The sequence below is a fragment of the Dipodomys spectabilis genome, unplaced genomic scaffold (assembly GCF_019054845.1).
Source record: "Dipodomys spectabilis isolate Male_0828 unplaced genomic scaffold, ASM1905484v1 ptg000187l, whole genome shotgun sequence".
NCBI lineage: Eukaryota > Metazoa > Chordata > Mammalia > Rodentia > Heteromyidae > Dipodomys > Dipodomys spectabilis.
The window spans coordinates 11,975,010-11,991,681 of NW_024870864.1; the positions used below are offsets into that span (position 1 = coordinate 11,975,010).

General features: G+C 36.8%; 1 pseudogene; it reads left to right on the forward strand.

The window, feature by feature from the left end:
• Positions 1-16,672, forward strand: part of LOC122121227 — a 50,169-nt pseudogene that overhangs the window by 22,117 nt on the left and 11,380 nt on the right.

The following is a 16,672-nucleotide window of genomic DNA, read 5'->3' on the forward strand; positions in this document are numbered from 1 at the left end:
CATGCTCCCATCTGGGTCCAATTCTTCCTGTGTGGTGTCTCAGGTGGTATCAGCCTGCTGTAGTTTTCCTCTTAGAAGCAATTTTGACACCAGGGTCACCAGCTTACCATGGTAAGCTGCAAACTAAACATGATTGCAAACAACATAAGTGAATTGCATAAAACCAAGGCTAATACATCCTCAACTTAGCACCTGAACTGGAATTGGGGAATCTGTCTTTTTTCTAAACTACACAACTGTTAGTGCAGCATTAGAAATTAAGTTGCAGTGGAATATCTAGAGGCCTTGACCAATTCAAGTTGAAACATTCTATGTTTACAAGTTTCACCAAAAAACAAACAAACATTGTTAGGGTCTCTTCTAAGCTTTGAAGGAAACTTGAGCAGAAGAGATGTCCAAAAATGTAAACTTAATTTTTGTCATGCTACATCTGCCTCTGCCCATTCATAACTTAGAAGCAATGTTTTAAAATAACTTAAACCTTTCTTATTTTCAAGTTTATAGAATTCTTTTTCACAGAATAAAGAATTCCTTTATTGAAAATTGAAGGGATGGTGGGGGGGGCACTGGGAGACAGGGAGTAAAACAATGAAAGGCTAACATTGATCAAGATGCACTGTAGTCATAAACTGACATGTTGAATTGAAACGCTTTGTGCAACTATTAATGATAATAAAAGTTTTAAAAAATTCCTTTACATTATAAATTCCATCTGTGAAGATCATACCAAAAGAAATAAGCTATAACCTATAAATAATAACAGATACTAAGGCACAATGGAGTTTGAGCACAAAGAAAACTGATTCTGTGTGTGTGTGTGTGTGTGTGTGTGTGTGTGTGTGTGTGTGTGTGTACTCATGCTTGGATTTGCAACTTTTAGCATCTATGTGTGAGCATACATTCAATGTATAAGCATAGATTCAACTTTTTGATGAGGTGAAAATGATTCACATTTAATAGAAATCATCATTTTGCACTTTGATCTTTTCTAGGGCTCAAAACATGGTGCAATAACTGCTCCCCGCATAGTGGTGGACAATGGCAGCAAGCTGGGGCTCTCTGTTAACTATGTGTTTATGAGGAGAGACATTGTGCTGTGTTGCTGAGCTATGATATGTGGAAGGTTATGCATATTAAATGCATTTTCGACTTCAGATATTTTCTGTATGTGATGGGTTTTTTGGGTTGTAGTCCCATCATCAGTGGAGGAGCATCTGTTCTCTTACAATGAAATGTTTGCTACTTAAGAATAAAAAGAAACAGCCAATACATACCACATGGATAAGTCTTAAAATAATTTGGCTGAGCATAAGAAGGCAAGCACAAAGTGTATACATTTTATGATTCTCTTCAAGTGAAACTATAGAACCACAGCCGCAGAAAATCTATGCCTGGGAGCCTGTGGAATGGAGAATAGGGCTTATAAATGAGCAATGTGATGAGTGAAAGGCTAAAACGATTACTTTGAAATGTGACAGATATATCTACTGTCTTGACTGTGGTGATGGTTTCTCAGATTTATATATGGGTTAAAGCATTAAATTGTCCATTTTAAATATACACAATTTTATATGTCAAGTATACTTCAATAAATCTGCTTAAGAAGTATTACACTGCTTGTAAGAGAGAAGAGGCCTTGTACATGAAGGATACTGCAGGACCTGAGTACAGGTATCAGAAGGCACTAGAGGGTCATTCCTGGAAGATGATTGCCAGTGTAGGTTTAGGGAAACTGAATATTTACTTAGGTAAGTAAAAGTGTGTTAGCATGAGAATATTCTACTATGATACTAAGACTCAACATCCTGGCTAGAGCCCCAAGTAAACAGCACTACTCTTGAAAGTCTAGAATTGTTAGCCCACATGCATTTGATATGCATTTGATATGCAAATGATATGTAACAGGAAGTGTAGAAATAAAGCAAAATACTCTGTGAAGCTGGCATGCTTTAAGGGTTCCACCATATTTGTTCAGAAAACCTACCATCCATCTATCTATCTATCTATCTATCTATCTATCTATCTATCTATCTATCTATCTATTATCACAAGTTCTCAGAAACACTATGTACCAAGATAAGCAAAAATATTCAGATGGGTTGGGGAGGTAGCTTATTAAACCATGAAACATACATGAGGCCTTGGTTCAATCTACAGCACCACACAAAAATATGGAGTGCCAACACTGTTGAGCTCCTCAGTGTTTGTTTTGTAGGATAAGGATAATGATAGGAGACATGGGTACAGAATTAGGGCTCACTAGTAGCAATGGAGGTGAGAGAACTTTTTATATGTTTCTACCCTGGCATAACTGCAAATGGTTAAATACAAAGACTCTGAAATAAGACATGATGTTCAAAGCTCAGACTCAAGAGCAAAGATTTGACTTATCCCATAAAGCAAGATATCTTGATTAACTAGGAATGCAGAAGGAGCATCTGTAACAAGAATCTGATAAAAAAAAATTTCCTCAAATGTGTGAAGCTGGAAATAATGTATAATGTACATATACATACATACATACGTACATACATACATACATACATGCATGCATACATACATGCAAGTGTACACAAATTTATTAACCAAAGTATGGTATTTGCAGACAAGAATTTAAATGGTATGTCTTCTCAGAAAAACTCACACTCCAACAAAATGGTTACCAGGAAACTTGCATTTGAAAGGAGTAGGAGGAAGTCAGAGAAAGGAGTAGACAAAGGAAGAGAGGCAGGGGAAGAATGATATTCAATGCATATCCTATGAAACTAAGAAAATTGAGGGATGGGTTGGGTTGAAAGGGATAACATGGATCAACATGCATTTTACTTATGAACGGATTTTTTCGAATGGTAATCCCTTTGTACAACCACTTAAAAATAATAAAAATGTAATTAAAATAGTAATATACCCAGATGACCTTAGGAAAAATGGTAGTGTTAACACTTTGTCCACAAGCAATTTTCCTCTATTTTTCCCCAAGAAATGTGGTCAACTAGAATCCTTAATAGACAGAATCTGGATGCAATAAATTATAAAATAATAAAAGTGGATCTAAGTGGGTCAACTTTTGGACTCTAGTCATTGCTGTTAGTGTTTTCATGGATGTGCTCTAAGAATGTACTACTGGCATCTATGAGGTGCCCTTTCTTGACAGAGTAGTCTCCTGTTGGTCAAGGGGCACCTTTGAGTGTGTTACTCTCCCCTTTCCATCTCTAAGGAAGCCACCTGGCAATTACTGACTGAGAGAACCTTATAAAGGTTCCTTGCATCAAGGTTGAATCAGTTCTGTGTTATCTGCTATAGAAACAACACTTACCTTTCTACCTTCCTACCCTCTGCCTCTCTCAATCTTCCTCTCCAAAAGGCCCCTTCTCAGGAATCCCTGGAATATGGCATTAGTCAATGGAGTTCTGCAGCTGACTTATGTTTTGGTTCTGCTGATCAACTTTACTAAAAAAAAAAAAAAAAAGAGTTACATGATCATATGGTACAAGGCCAAGACTTCATCTAGGCACTAGGAAATAGCAAACCAAAACAGTAATTGTTTTACCATTTTAGTCATTGTTAGTATATCCTCCTCCATTTTGACTTAATAACCTCAATGTTAGGTCCTAAGACCTTTCCGCAAAATCAGGTGGTCAGACCAGGCCTGGCCACAATTGTTAACTCCCACCCCAGCATCTGAAATCTTACAGCTGCAGCAGCTGAATGCCTTCCACCTAAACAGAACTGCAGCTGTTGCAATCAATAAATCCCTCCCTGCCTGCATGCTATCTTTGGTCCCAGTAGTACTCCCTACTTCTATTATAAAGATAGCCTCTTTGCACAAAGACAAGGGTTGGGCCTAGCCCCAAAGGCACAGCCTTGTCAGCTTGATGACAATAAACTTTACTGTACAGGATTTGGTGTCCATGTGGTCTTCTGGGCTGGAGCTTTCAGTCATCACCAAAACTTTTCCTGGTATTAAATCAAGAGATCAGTAATCTAATAGGAAATGCTCTTTTCAGTGGTGATAATATGGTTTTATGAAAATGCAGGGAAAAGTCCCTAGTGTTTAAAAATCATTTTGCAAATCAAGAACTCTAATAACAACAGATGCTGGAGGGGATGTGGACAGAAGGGAACCTTACTTCATTGTTGGTGGGAGTGTAAACTTGTTCAACCACTTTGGAAAGCAGTATGTAGGTTCCTCAAAAGACTCCACATAGAGCTCCCCTATGACCCAGCAATCCCACATTTGGGCATTTACCCAAATGTTTACAAACAAGACCACACTAAAGCTACAGCACGACTATGTTTATTGCAGTATTATTTACTATAGCTAAGATATGGAACCAACCCAGATGCCCCTCAGTAGATGAATGGATCAAGAAAATGTGGTATAGATGTTAGGAAAACGAACCCTCAAATATGTATTTTAATGTTTTTGTTTCTTTCATGCATGTGTTTCTAACGCATTTATAAGATTATTTCTTTGTTGCTTTGTATGTCCCTCCCCCACAGTGTAACCCCTGCTTTCACTATATTTGATGTCAGTATAACATGTGGAGGAGATGGGGACAAACAAGTCGTTTAAGGATTCAGGTGGACCTGTTGCAACAATGAGAAGTACAAAATGTCATGTCAAAACCAGCTTTACAATGTCGGTGTGGGGGGGAGGGGGGTATGATTGGGTGGGGGGGGAAGGGGGAGGCTGGGAAGGGAGGTGAAGGGTAAACAAAGGAGGAGGCTGCAATGCTTGGTAAGAAATGTATGCATTATCCTGCCCATGTAATTGTAACCCCTCTGTACAGTATGTTCTCAAATAAAATAAAATTAAATTTAAAAAAAAAAGAAAGAAAATGTGGTATATATACACAATGGAATTCTATGCCTCCTTCAGAAAGAATGACATTGCCCCATTTGTTAGGAAATAGAAAGGCTTGAAAGAAATTATATTAAGTGAAGTAAGCCAAGCCCAAAGGAATATAGGTCCCATGGTTTCCCTCATTTGCAATAGTTAGTATATGTATGAGTCAAGCAGAAAAGGTCAGATTAGGTGATGTTAGGAAAATGAACCCTAAGATATGTATTTAAATGTTTTTTTCTTTCATGCATTTGTTTCTAATGCATTTATATAATTATTTCGTTGTTGCTTTGTATGCCCCTTCCCCACAGTATAACCCCTGCTTTCACTGTATTTGATGTCGGTATAATTTTTGGAGGGGAAGGGGAAAAACAAGTCATTTAAATAAGGATACAAGTGGACCCGTTGCAACAATGAGAAGTATAAGTTGTCATGTCGAAAACGAACTTTACAACTTTGGTGGGGGGGTGGGGAGAGGATTGGGGGGGGAAGCTTGGAAGGGATGGGAAGGGGAAACAAAGGAGGAGGCTACAATGCTTGGTAAGAAATGTACTCATTATCTTACCCATGTAATTGTAACCCCTCTGTTCAATTTTTCACAACAAAAAAAATAAAAGAAATCATTTTGCAGCCCAAAGGTAATTTTTCTAAATCCTAAATTAATGAGTCCATTTTCTGTAGCTATAACAATACACATGGAATAAGATCATGTATAAAGAAGGGAGGGTTAGCTTATGCTTCTGGAGGATGAAACTTCAAGATCAGGTGACCCCTGAAGGTCCAAGGGCAGATTGCATCTAAGAAACCCTGGGAAAGGGAGAGATAACCTGACAAGACAGGAAGCCAAAGGGATTGAGGAGAGAGGCTTGTTCTCTTATAACAACTTGCTCTCAGAGAGCAAACTCTACAAAACCAGCATGAACTACTTCCAAGGCAGTCCTTCTAGTAATCTAACAACTCAGTGTCTGCCCTACTTACTTTTTTTTATCTGTCATGAGGCCTGAACTCTGGGCCTGGGCTCTGTCCCTCAGCTCTTCAGCTCAAGGCTAGCGCTCTAGCACTTGAGCCATGGCACCACTTCCAGGTTTTTCTGCTTATGTGGTGCTGAGGAATCAAACCCAGGGCTTTGTGCATGCAAGGCAAGCATTCTACTACTGAGCTACCTTCCTAGTCCCCTACTTACTTTTTAAAGGCTCTACCCCCTTCAAATATTACCACACTGAGGGCCAGGTTGCCAACATAGAAGCCTGAGGGAAAGAATCAAAATACATACAAACTTTAGCAGGAAATAAATAGGCTCAATGGCTTTTTCATGTGTGGCTGGTGTTTCCAACCAAGAAAATAGCTACTCCCTGGGCATGAGGAATACTCTGTTGTTCCTGTACCTAGTCAGCTCTAGGTACATTCTTCTAAGGCCTGCCATTTCCATGTCATTCAAAGAATTCTTTAGCTTTCAGACAGCCTATTTTTTAAAGCATTAACGAGATGTGAAAATACTTCATTATAATACCCTTGGGAAATGCAGTTTGAAAGGATTCCATGCACTGTCAAGAGGAGAGCTAAGGGAACTGAGATCTCTAAAACGTCAATCAATTTTCACCTTTTCTTATAAAAGAGAAAATTAGACTTAGTCTAAATGTTCAATTGAAGTCAGTTTCTCCCATAAATTGTAACAGATTTAATAAAGTATTTCATTGTCATTAAAGTCAGGTTATTGATCTTTATGTAATGATGTGGGAGGAAAAGCAGATTGGCAAGAACATGGAAATATTGATTACCTGTACATATAGAAAATAGATTATACACATGTGCAAATGTGTGCTTATATGCATATTCTCATATATATTTATCCATGTATATATTTATATATTTATCCAGGTATATATAAAGGATAAATAAATATATACGTATAAATGTGAATATATATTCAATAAATCGCTACTGTTTTAAGCAATAATTAATTATTCTATTTCTTCCTCTTCCCTACCTGCAATCAATTCAAACTTCTGTCTTTTCTTTACATCACCCCCTGCCTAATCAGGTCATAAAATATTTGATTGGAAACACATACAAAAATCAGCTGGTGTTATTCTCTAGTCAATGCCATACATGGGTGAAGACAATTTGACAATTAGTTGGTAATTCCAGTAGCAGAAAGAACAAAATTCCACTGGGAAGTTTTTCTTATTATGTTATTATTTTCATCATAAGTTTAACTTCATGCAATTAGTTTCCAGTAGTCCTAGAATTTTACACTAAGAAGAAACCCAGAGTTCATTTTTTTTCTGTTGTTGTTGTTGTTGTTGTTTTGTCAGAGTGGGGCTTGAACTCAGCTTGGATGCTGGCTCTTTAGTTCAAGGTGAAGCCACTGGCGCCCAGCTGAAACCCAGAGTTTGAAAAACCTTTTGTGAAATATTCAAACAGCATTAACATACCTTTTCCTCCAGCCAAAACTTCTTTCCTTCAGTATGTCTTAATACATCCTCATTTCTCTGGTTGAACTAAAAAAAGTAAAACTACATTGGAAAACTTGTGAAAATGAAGGATGTACTTTAACTGCCAGGGGGAGTCGTTAGGAGGTTATTCTGTAACTTCTATGATTAAAACTCTACCAGGACATAGAAGTAGAAGGAAAAAAAAAGAACAGCAGCAGAGAGAGGAAAAAGAAAGCTCAGTGGGCCTAACATTCATTAGTCACTTTAGTAATAAAAAGGATTATTCATAGATGCCCTTAATACTTAAAAGAAAGTTATATTTAGAAGGAAAGTTTCAGAACTAGGTTAAGAGTCACCCTCAAGTTATTTTGCTAGTCAGTATTCAAAGACCTGCCCTAGTTAGCTGGAGTGGAAGTGGGATTCCAAGAAAATCCTTCCCTGTAGGACACAGTGTGTGGCCAAGAAGGAATACTTCCCATTAACTTTGACAAATGTCAAATAAAACAGAAAAACTCTCATTTTAAAGGCTCTCAATCACTCTGAAATCATGGAAATAAACTACATAAGGTCACAAAAACCTAGCTGAAATAAATTCCACAGAAGAGAGGATATTTTTTCCTGTTAAGCAGTGAGGGAATTATGAACAGTTATTTACTCATCCAGGGCCATTTGCCAACGATGAACATGAATTCTGAATTGGGTTATGTCCTAAAAAAAAAAAACTATGTGAGTTTTAGCAAAAGACATTAGTAAATAAGATGGGTTAGTCAAAGGAGACATCTTGATCAACCTCAAATATGTGTTCTATTTTAGTCATGACATATGTGCTTAACTCTATGCCAGCAAAAGAGGCTAGAAAAGGAAAGTGAAGGGTTTCACCACGTGGTAGCTTCCAAAAATGCCTCCAGTTTGCACTTCCAACCTCTTGATTGTCAACTCAAACATACTGCAGGGCTACTAGAAAGGTGCTTTGCCTATGAAATGGGGTTTATACATACAGCAACCTTAAGGCAGGAAGATCAGCCTGAATGATCCAGATTAAGCCCCAACTGACTCAAAAATTACAAGCCAGTAAAGCCTATTCCAGAAACATTGCAAAAAAGGAAGATGGGGAAGTAAGGTGGAAGAATAGATGTTTTTCAGACACAGAAAGCACTTGACTTTGATCACTCTTACTGAATTTGCAGATGGAAAAAGGAGCCTCAAGTCAAGGAATGGAGGTGGCTTTAAGAATACCCACATACGACTGAAGGCTGGAAAGCGGTGATCTCATACCTACTATCACAAGGATTCAATTCTGCCACCAACTGTAATGAACTTGGAAGTAGCAAAGGAAGAGGCCCAGAAATCACCTTGGTTAAGACCCTGTAAAACCCAAAGGAGACCTGACTGAGTCACCCTTTGCCTGAACCTATAATTTAATAAGTAAAGGTCAGAGAAGCCACTAAATTTTGTGGTAACTTTTTCACAGTCAAGGGAAAAAATAATTGTTTCTGAGGGGAAAAATTGTTTCTGAGAGAATAGGGTGCTAATAAAATAAATGCACAAATCTAAGGAATTGGTTTTGCAATTGGGAATTGGGGAAGAATTTTGAAGACTATTATGGAAAAGTCTATATTTTACTGAATACAGAATAAATAATACTACATATATTTCTAAAACTGAAATCCATGTATATATACATATATATAATACTGCATGTATTTCTAAAACTGAAGTGCAGATATTAAAATGTTTCTGGTGAGAGCTGGAAACAAAGTGAAGGACATGTCACTAGAAGTAAGAGACAAGGCCACTTGCTCTACTTCAGGACCAAGTCTCTGGAAATGTGCCTTATAGGACTGTGGGAAGCCAGCCTATGAAGCCAGCAAGGAACTCGGATGCTTAGTTGAAGATATTTGTTGAAGGACAACCTGTTTCCTTCTTGCTGCTTATGTAGTAAAATGCAAGAGGAGGAAGATACATAGGAGAACATTTGACAATTTGGGTGATCCTCAGCCCATATAGACAGCAAAAAGACCTAAAGTTAAGGTATTTTTAGTCTAGAAAAGAGAATTAGAAGGAAAAGTTGGAGTATGTGCCTTCAGTTCTCTGACACTTCAAAAAGATCTAAAGCTTGAGGACTATCTCATCTAAAGATAGGTGACACAAAGATCAAGCTGGGGAGACAGAGGTGTGCACAGGTCTAGGATGACTTTCGCTGGCTTTGAAGATGTTGAAAGTGTATTGGGGTCAGGTGATACAAGGTAATCTCCAAAATCTCTGAATGATCTTCAGACAAGAAGCAGCAAGAAGACCTGCCTTTAATCCACATGAGACTGAATTCTGCCAACTATTTAAGGGAGTAAATTAGAAAAAAGTAAAGCATCCTTTGGGCCAAGCAGATATGAAGCAGATAGGTATACTATGAAGCAGAAATACAGGCCACATTATATTTTATGCCCTTGGAACTAGCACAGCAAATGTGTATGCGTCAATCTTCTAAACGCATGGTAATTTGTTATAGTGGCATTAGAAAACAAATGCACTTGTGAAATGCATAATAAATCTTCCACCCAGCATGCAGGCTTGTAAGACAGAAACCAAAGTAGGAAGGACTTGTGTTTAGTGGGCCCACAATGCATATCTTCTGGAATGCTTTTGCAGGTATAAGAAGTTGTATGGAGACCTGAGAGCTGCCTAAGATCATCTGATAAAAGGCAATGGGTCTCCCATGGTCCTCTCAAGTTTAGGAGACAGAGACTCACCAGGGCCTCAATCAAAACTTAAGTCATTTGAACAAAGGTAGAAGAGCTTGGCTAAATAAAATTTTTACTAAAGCTCGGTTTCAGCTCATCATAATTTTTTTTTCATTTTACATCTACATTAAATGCTTAGTAAGAAAGGAATACCCTGTGTGGTAGAAGGTGTTATCATCGTCAACATTGTCATCATCATCATCATCATCATCATCATCATCATCATCATCATCACCATCATCATCATCATCACCATCACCATATCATCACCTTTATCCTCATCATCCAAATTCTTTCATCATGTGTCTACATTTCCTCTGATGAATTTAACATGCAAATATACTTATCTTCAAGTACTTAGCTGACATTTTAGTATTGAAATTTACTATGGATTTTCCATTACTACTTCATTTTCTCTTGAATCTGATCATATTTGAAACCTTTCTTAATGTCTAATAACATGTTAACACTAGACATAGTACATACAGAGCTATTGAGAGGATAGAAGGCCCAGCAACTGGTGTTTGTTTGGTGTTTTCCTTAGATTTCACTGGGATGACCACAGCAGTTCAACACAGTTCACACCATTTCACATGTAGGCTGCACAACTAGCAGTGTGGTTTTATCACCATAGTGGTTCCTCTGGCCTTGACCATTGTATATCAGCTATTACTGTCTCCCGATGCATTTGGTGCGAGCTATGAATGTTATAGACATAGAAATGTTTATAAAATGTTCCTTTATTTTCCTTTTAACATCCATGAAACCAGGAATGATGAAGCATCCTTCATAGATCTTTTCTCTTTGTCTGGATAGATTATGTTCCATTTTAATCATTCAAAGTGCTGGCATTTCATTTTGTTGATTTCAGTTCTTTATCATATTCTTTAGTCTTCAAGCTTTAAACTTATGCTGCTCATCTTCCTCTAATTTCCTAAGGTAAATTGTTGAACGTAGACATTCCTACATATTTATATTCTATCTTTAATTACATTTTAGAGGTCTTTTTTCTAATATACATACTTCTTGTCATGAGTTTTCTTCTGTGGACTACTTTCTTTGAATCACACAAATTATGATGTCAGTTTTATTTCCTTTTAGATCAAATTACTTTCAACTTTCTCTTGAGACACTGTATTTGAACCATATGTTATTTAGAATTGGACAGAATGTTTAGGGGGATTTTGGTTCACTTTCTGCTACTGACTTCTAGTTTCTTTCTACTAAGAACATACTTTTTAAGATTTATAATTTTTTCATTTGTTGACACATGGATTTTCTTTGCTCACAATTTGGTCTGTTTTAGTGAGTGTTCATGTGAACTTGAAAACAGTGTATACCCCACTGTTCCTGACTGGCTTATTCTATAAATCTCAAATACATTGAGTAGACATGGTCAGGACAACAATAACAATATCTTAACTGATTTGATACCTACTTACTCTACCAATACCAGATGGAAAAATGTTAATTCTACTTGTGTTTTTTTTTCTGTTTTCCCTCCTAATTGATCAGATTTCATCTCACATTTTGATAATGTGTTGTTAGATTTTACACATGAGAGATTGTCGAGTTCTTTGAAAGATAGCTTTGTATCATTATGCAATGCACCTTCAATTCCTGCAATGTACCCTCAATTCCTGGTGATACATTTTCTTGTTTCTGTCTTATATAAAATTGATATGGCTATCACAGCTTTCTTTTGTTTACTTGTTAGCATGATGTAGCTCTTATTACTTCATTTCAAACTGACCTTCACCTTTAAATTTAAAATAAGTTTCTTGTAGACTTTGCTCCTTTCTCTTAAATCTACTGTCACTCATGTCTTTCATTTCATATATTGAATTAATTACTATTTATAGTGATTGCTTAAATGGCAGGATTATTTCAACCAAATATATTAACTATTTTTTATAAATTGCATTTTCTTTGTTTCTTTCCCATTTTAATGTCTTTCTAGTTTTATTTGTCATGGGTTATTCCATTTTAGTTACTTTTGTATCATATCGAATATAATTTTACAATTTTTTCTTAGTGGTTGCCTTTGCATTCCCATTATATACTTAAAACTAATCTTTGATTTTCTTCAAATAGCATCTTACCTACGGTGATATTACTATCTGAGAATAGTCTCTGCTCTTCCCTCCCTCATCCTTATGACATTCATATCACCCATTCATTTATCCGTGTTCTAAAGTACATCAATATACTGTACTAGAATATAGTTGCATTTGAGATACATTTCAAATAAACTAAGTGAAAGATTTCATTTGACTTTCATTTATTCCTTGTATGAAATTCTCTCTTTGCATACATCTCAGTTTGGGGCCATTTTATTTTCCTGCTTCCTGAAGAATTATTTTCTTCTTTTCTCCATGTATTACCTCAGTTTTTATTCTGAGAAAGTATTGATGTTGAAGTAATTTAATTGAATATGGAATTCTAGTTTGATTGTTTGCTTTTGTTTTGTTTCTTGCTGATGAAAAGTCTGATGGATCTCTTATCTTTTTTTAATTAAAAAATTATTTTACCCCCTTATGCTTAATTTCACGATTTCTGACTTTGGTTTTCTATATTTTAAGTCTGAGTTTAGTTTTCATGAAGGAATATGATGTTTATTATGCTTTGTTTCTTTGGTTTGGTTTGAGAGTCCTGGCTGGAGGGCTTGATGTTTATTATCTATCCATTTGGGAAAGTTCATGGCTATTATTAATCAAAATATATTTCCTACCCCATTCTTCCTAGCACTGCAGTTGTGCATTTTACAATTGGGAATCTAGCTCTGAGTCTTTGAGTGTTCTTTTCTGTTTGTTCTTTCTAATTATTAATTTTCACTCTGGATTTCAATTTGGTAAGTTTCTATTGACTTGTCTTAGAGTTCTTTGATATTTCTCCCTTTGGCCATATCTAGTCTTCTAATGAACCCATCAAAAGTATTCTTCATTTCAATTACCATATATGCCTATGTAAAATATATATTTTCCTTGTATCGTAGATCAAACCCTGAGCCTTATGATAGGCAAGCACTCTACCATTGAGCTAAATGCCCAGAGATATTTCTTTTATTTCTGGCACTTTCTTTTTATTAACTCTTGGAGTCTCCATTGCTTTGCCTAAATTATCCATCTATTTTCCATTATAGATATAATATCCCTCACAGTTAACTTTCCCATCTGTTAAATTCACCATCAATATCATCTCTGTCTGGCTTCAATACTTGATTTATCTATTCAGGCTGTGTTTTTTTTCTCTTTCACCATGCCTTCTCATTTTTTATTGAAATTAAGCCAATATTAGCTAATAAGGTAGCGTTGTTTGGTGTTATGTTAATCTGACCTAAGGCCTGTGCTGCATTTATTGTTTAGAGAAGTTGAGGTACTGAGGGCTCAAATTTCTCCTATGCCCCTGGCTTATTCTCCTTTCTGAAATTTAAGTATTCCTCTCAGAAAGCATCATTACGCAGTCATACAAATGGCTTTCAATTTATAATGTCAGTTTTTGAGTACAGATGCATCTTGATCTGTCTTGAAATCCAGCAGATGCCCCTCAGTAGATGAATGGATTAAGAAAATGTGGTATATATACACAATGGAATTCTATGCCTCCATCAGAAAGAATGACATTGCCCCATTTGTTAGGAAATGGAAAGACTTGGAAAAAATTATATTAAGTGAAGCAAGCCAGGCCCAAAGAAACATAGGTTCCATGGTTTCCTTTATTTGCAATATCTAATATATGTCTGAGTCAAGCAGCAAAGGTCAGATAAGGTGATGTTAGGGAAATGAACCCTAAGCTATGTATTCAAATGTTTTTTTTCTTTCATGCGATTGTTTCTAACACATTTATAAGATTATTTCTTTGCTGCTTTGTATGTCCTTCCCCCACAGTATAACCCCTGCTTTCACTGTATTTGTTGTTGGTATAATTTGTGGAGGGGAAAGGGAAAAACAAATCGTTTAAATAGGGATACAGGTGGACCCATTGCAACAATGAGAAGGACCCATCGCAACAATGAGATGTCGTTATGTCGAAATCGAACTTTACAACTTTGGTGGGGGGGGCGGGGGAGGGGGGGGGGAGGATTGGGTGGGGCGCGGAGGGAGGATGAGAAGGGATGGGAAGGAAACAAAGGAGGAGGCTACAAAGCTTGATAAGAAATGTACTTGTTATCTTGCCTATGTAATTGTAACCCCTCTGTACCGTATTTTCACAATAAAAAGAAAAAGAAAAAAAATAGCAGACTATGGAAGGAAGGAAGCCTTCTGTAATCTCTTAATTTAAATTTCAATCTCTTGTGCCTGTCCATGAAAACTGACTGGCCCAAATCTTACCTCCTCCCTCTGAGACTTGAAAGGTAACAATTAGAGGGGGCTGAATGTGACCGAATGCCCTCCCCAGGCTCTGATATGGCCTTCTCTCTACCACAACAGTATTTTTTTAATGTCCCATGCCTAGGGAATAGTTATGTACAAAAGCCCTATCACAGTTTGGGTTCTTCAGAAATCAGATATTAAGACCATCAAACAGGCAGATTTATGCACAATAGTATTTTGGGGTAGCAAGTGTTGTCAGTATATATTACATTTTTCCTCCTTCTATCAGAGTCTCAAAGGTGTCTTCTAGGCTCTTCTCAATGAGAACCTGATGGAAATTCTGGAAGTAAAATGCACAGGAATCTGAGAGCTTCCTTTACCTGCTGCCTCCATGGCTTTTTCATTTTCAAACTGATCTACACTCAGTGTCTAGTATTTGCCCAAATTCTCATTTAAGTGTGTCTTCTCTCAGCTGAGGGCATTGATGGTTTTCATCACACAAAAATAGATCTGAGAACCTTGGGCTAAATCCTCTCTAATGCTCCAGTGATAGGTTGTCCTATCACCTCACTCCTCTACTGGGGTCCAGAAAAGACCTTCTTTTTCTATTTAACATTTGCAGCAGGGTACAAAGATAAAATTGGTTACTTTTAGTCTGTGATGTTTGCTTTTACATGCTAACTAGAATAAGACCATGAAATGCTTCAGTATCTGCATGAACATTATTCCCCGTGTGTTTGCAAAGTATTTGTGGAAGAGATTAGCATATGCCTCCTTAGAAGGACTAAATCAGACAGCCTCTCAAGGTAGGTGGTTTTCATCCAATCCATAAAGTCAAAAGAAAAGAAGAGTTCATGCTTTACATGGATGAATAGAAACATCAATTTTCTACTTCCCTACCTGATGCTTACTCTCAGTCCTTCAGATTTGGATTCATATCTGATCCATCAGCTCTCTGGTCAGGTTTCTAAACAACACTGGGTTCCTAGGCTGACTTAGATACTCTAGACCTTGATTGTGGAACTTCTCTGTCTCCATCATCACATAAACTAATTTCTGATTATCAATAGTTAACACACATACCAGATATACACACTTGTTTCTCTGGAGAGATATTAATAATACATAAGCTCAATATTGAAATGGAAGTCGTCTATATATATACGACAGACTTCAGCATACAGAATATATACTCTGGAATTGTTGCACTGTGAGCAACAAGGTGGGTCCCTGTTGGTCCAATTCTTGGTCCTTAGACATATGTAATTATATTGCCTCACACTGAAGCGCTGAAGCCTTTTCACACATCATGTTGCTATTAACTTGAGGATTTCCTTGGGCTTCCACAATGCTGCATGTCTAAACTCCAAAAATTATTGCAAATGAACTAAAATGCCTCCTTCCCATGGCATACTCATGGTATGCAATAGATTTATTTTTATTTTTATTTCACCTCTCTGCCCTTCATCATGTTGCTTTATGTGGCATATTCAGGGGAGTGACTGGATCTGACATGTGTCTTTCCTAATAGTCTTTTCTATTTTAATCACTGCGGTTTAAATCTGGCCCGAATTTTTCTCTGCCTAGATACAAGAATGGAGATAGATGGCTATGCTGACTCTTAGGTAACAGAAATACAGCGTAGTAGGAAAACCATTGGTTTTGGTATTTTCTGATAGATGTTTATACATATGTATTTCCAGACTTGTTTTGTCCTCATCTTTCAGAATTGTTTCCTAGCTATTCTAAAGGCTAAAATCTGAGGATCACTGTCCAAGTCATTTTAGGCAGAAAATCCATGAGGCTCTACTTCCAGTTAAATAGCTACTACTATAACTAGCTCAAATGACAGAATCCAGCAATGAGAGAGCAAGATGAGCAAGAGTTTAAGGCCTTGAGTTCAAATCCTAAAATCAGCAACAAAACAAAACAAAACAAAAACCTCAGTGTGATTGACAAAAGCCATCCTGACAGAGTTTGGTGGTTCAGCTTTATAATCTTGGCTATTTGGGAGGTGAAAGCCAGGAAGATCACAGTTCTAGGCCACCTTGTACAAAAGTTCTCAAGAACACATTTCAACTAATAACAATTGAGCATGACAGTATGTACCTTCTACATGAGAAGCATAAATTAGAGAATTATGGCCTAAAACAAAAAGCAAGGCTCTATCTCAAAACAAAAGGTACCATTTTTATTAATCATAGTGAAAAAAAGCTAAGATCATAGCAAAGGAACTGCCTAGCAAGTATGAAGATTTGATCTCAAATGTCACTATGCCAAAAAATAAAGTCAGAGTACTTCATACTTATTAGCATTTACATTGTCCCGATACTTGTAATG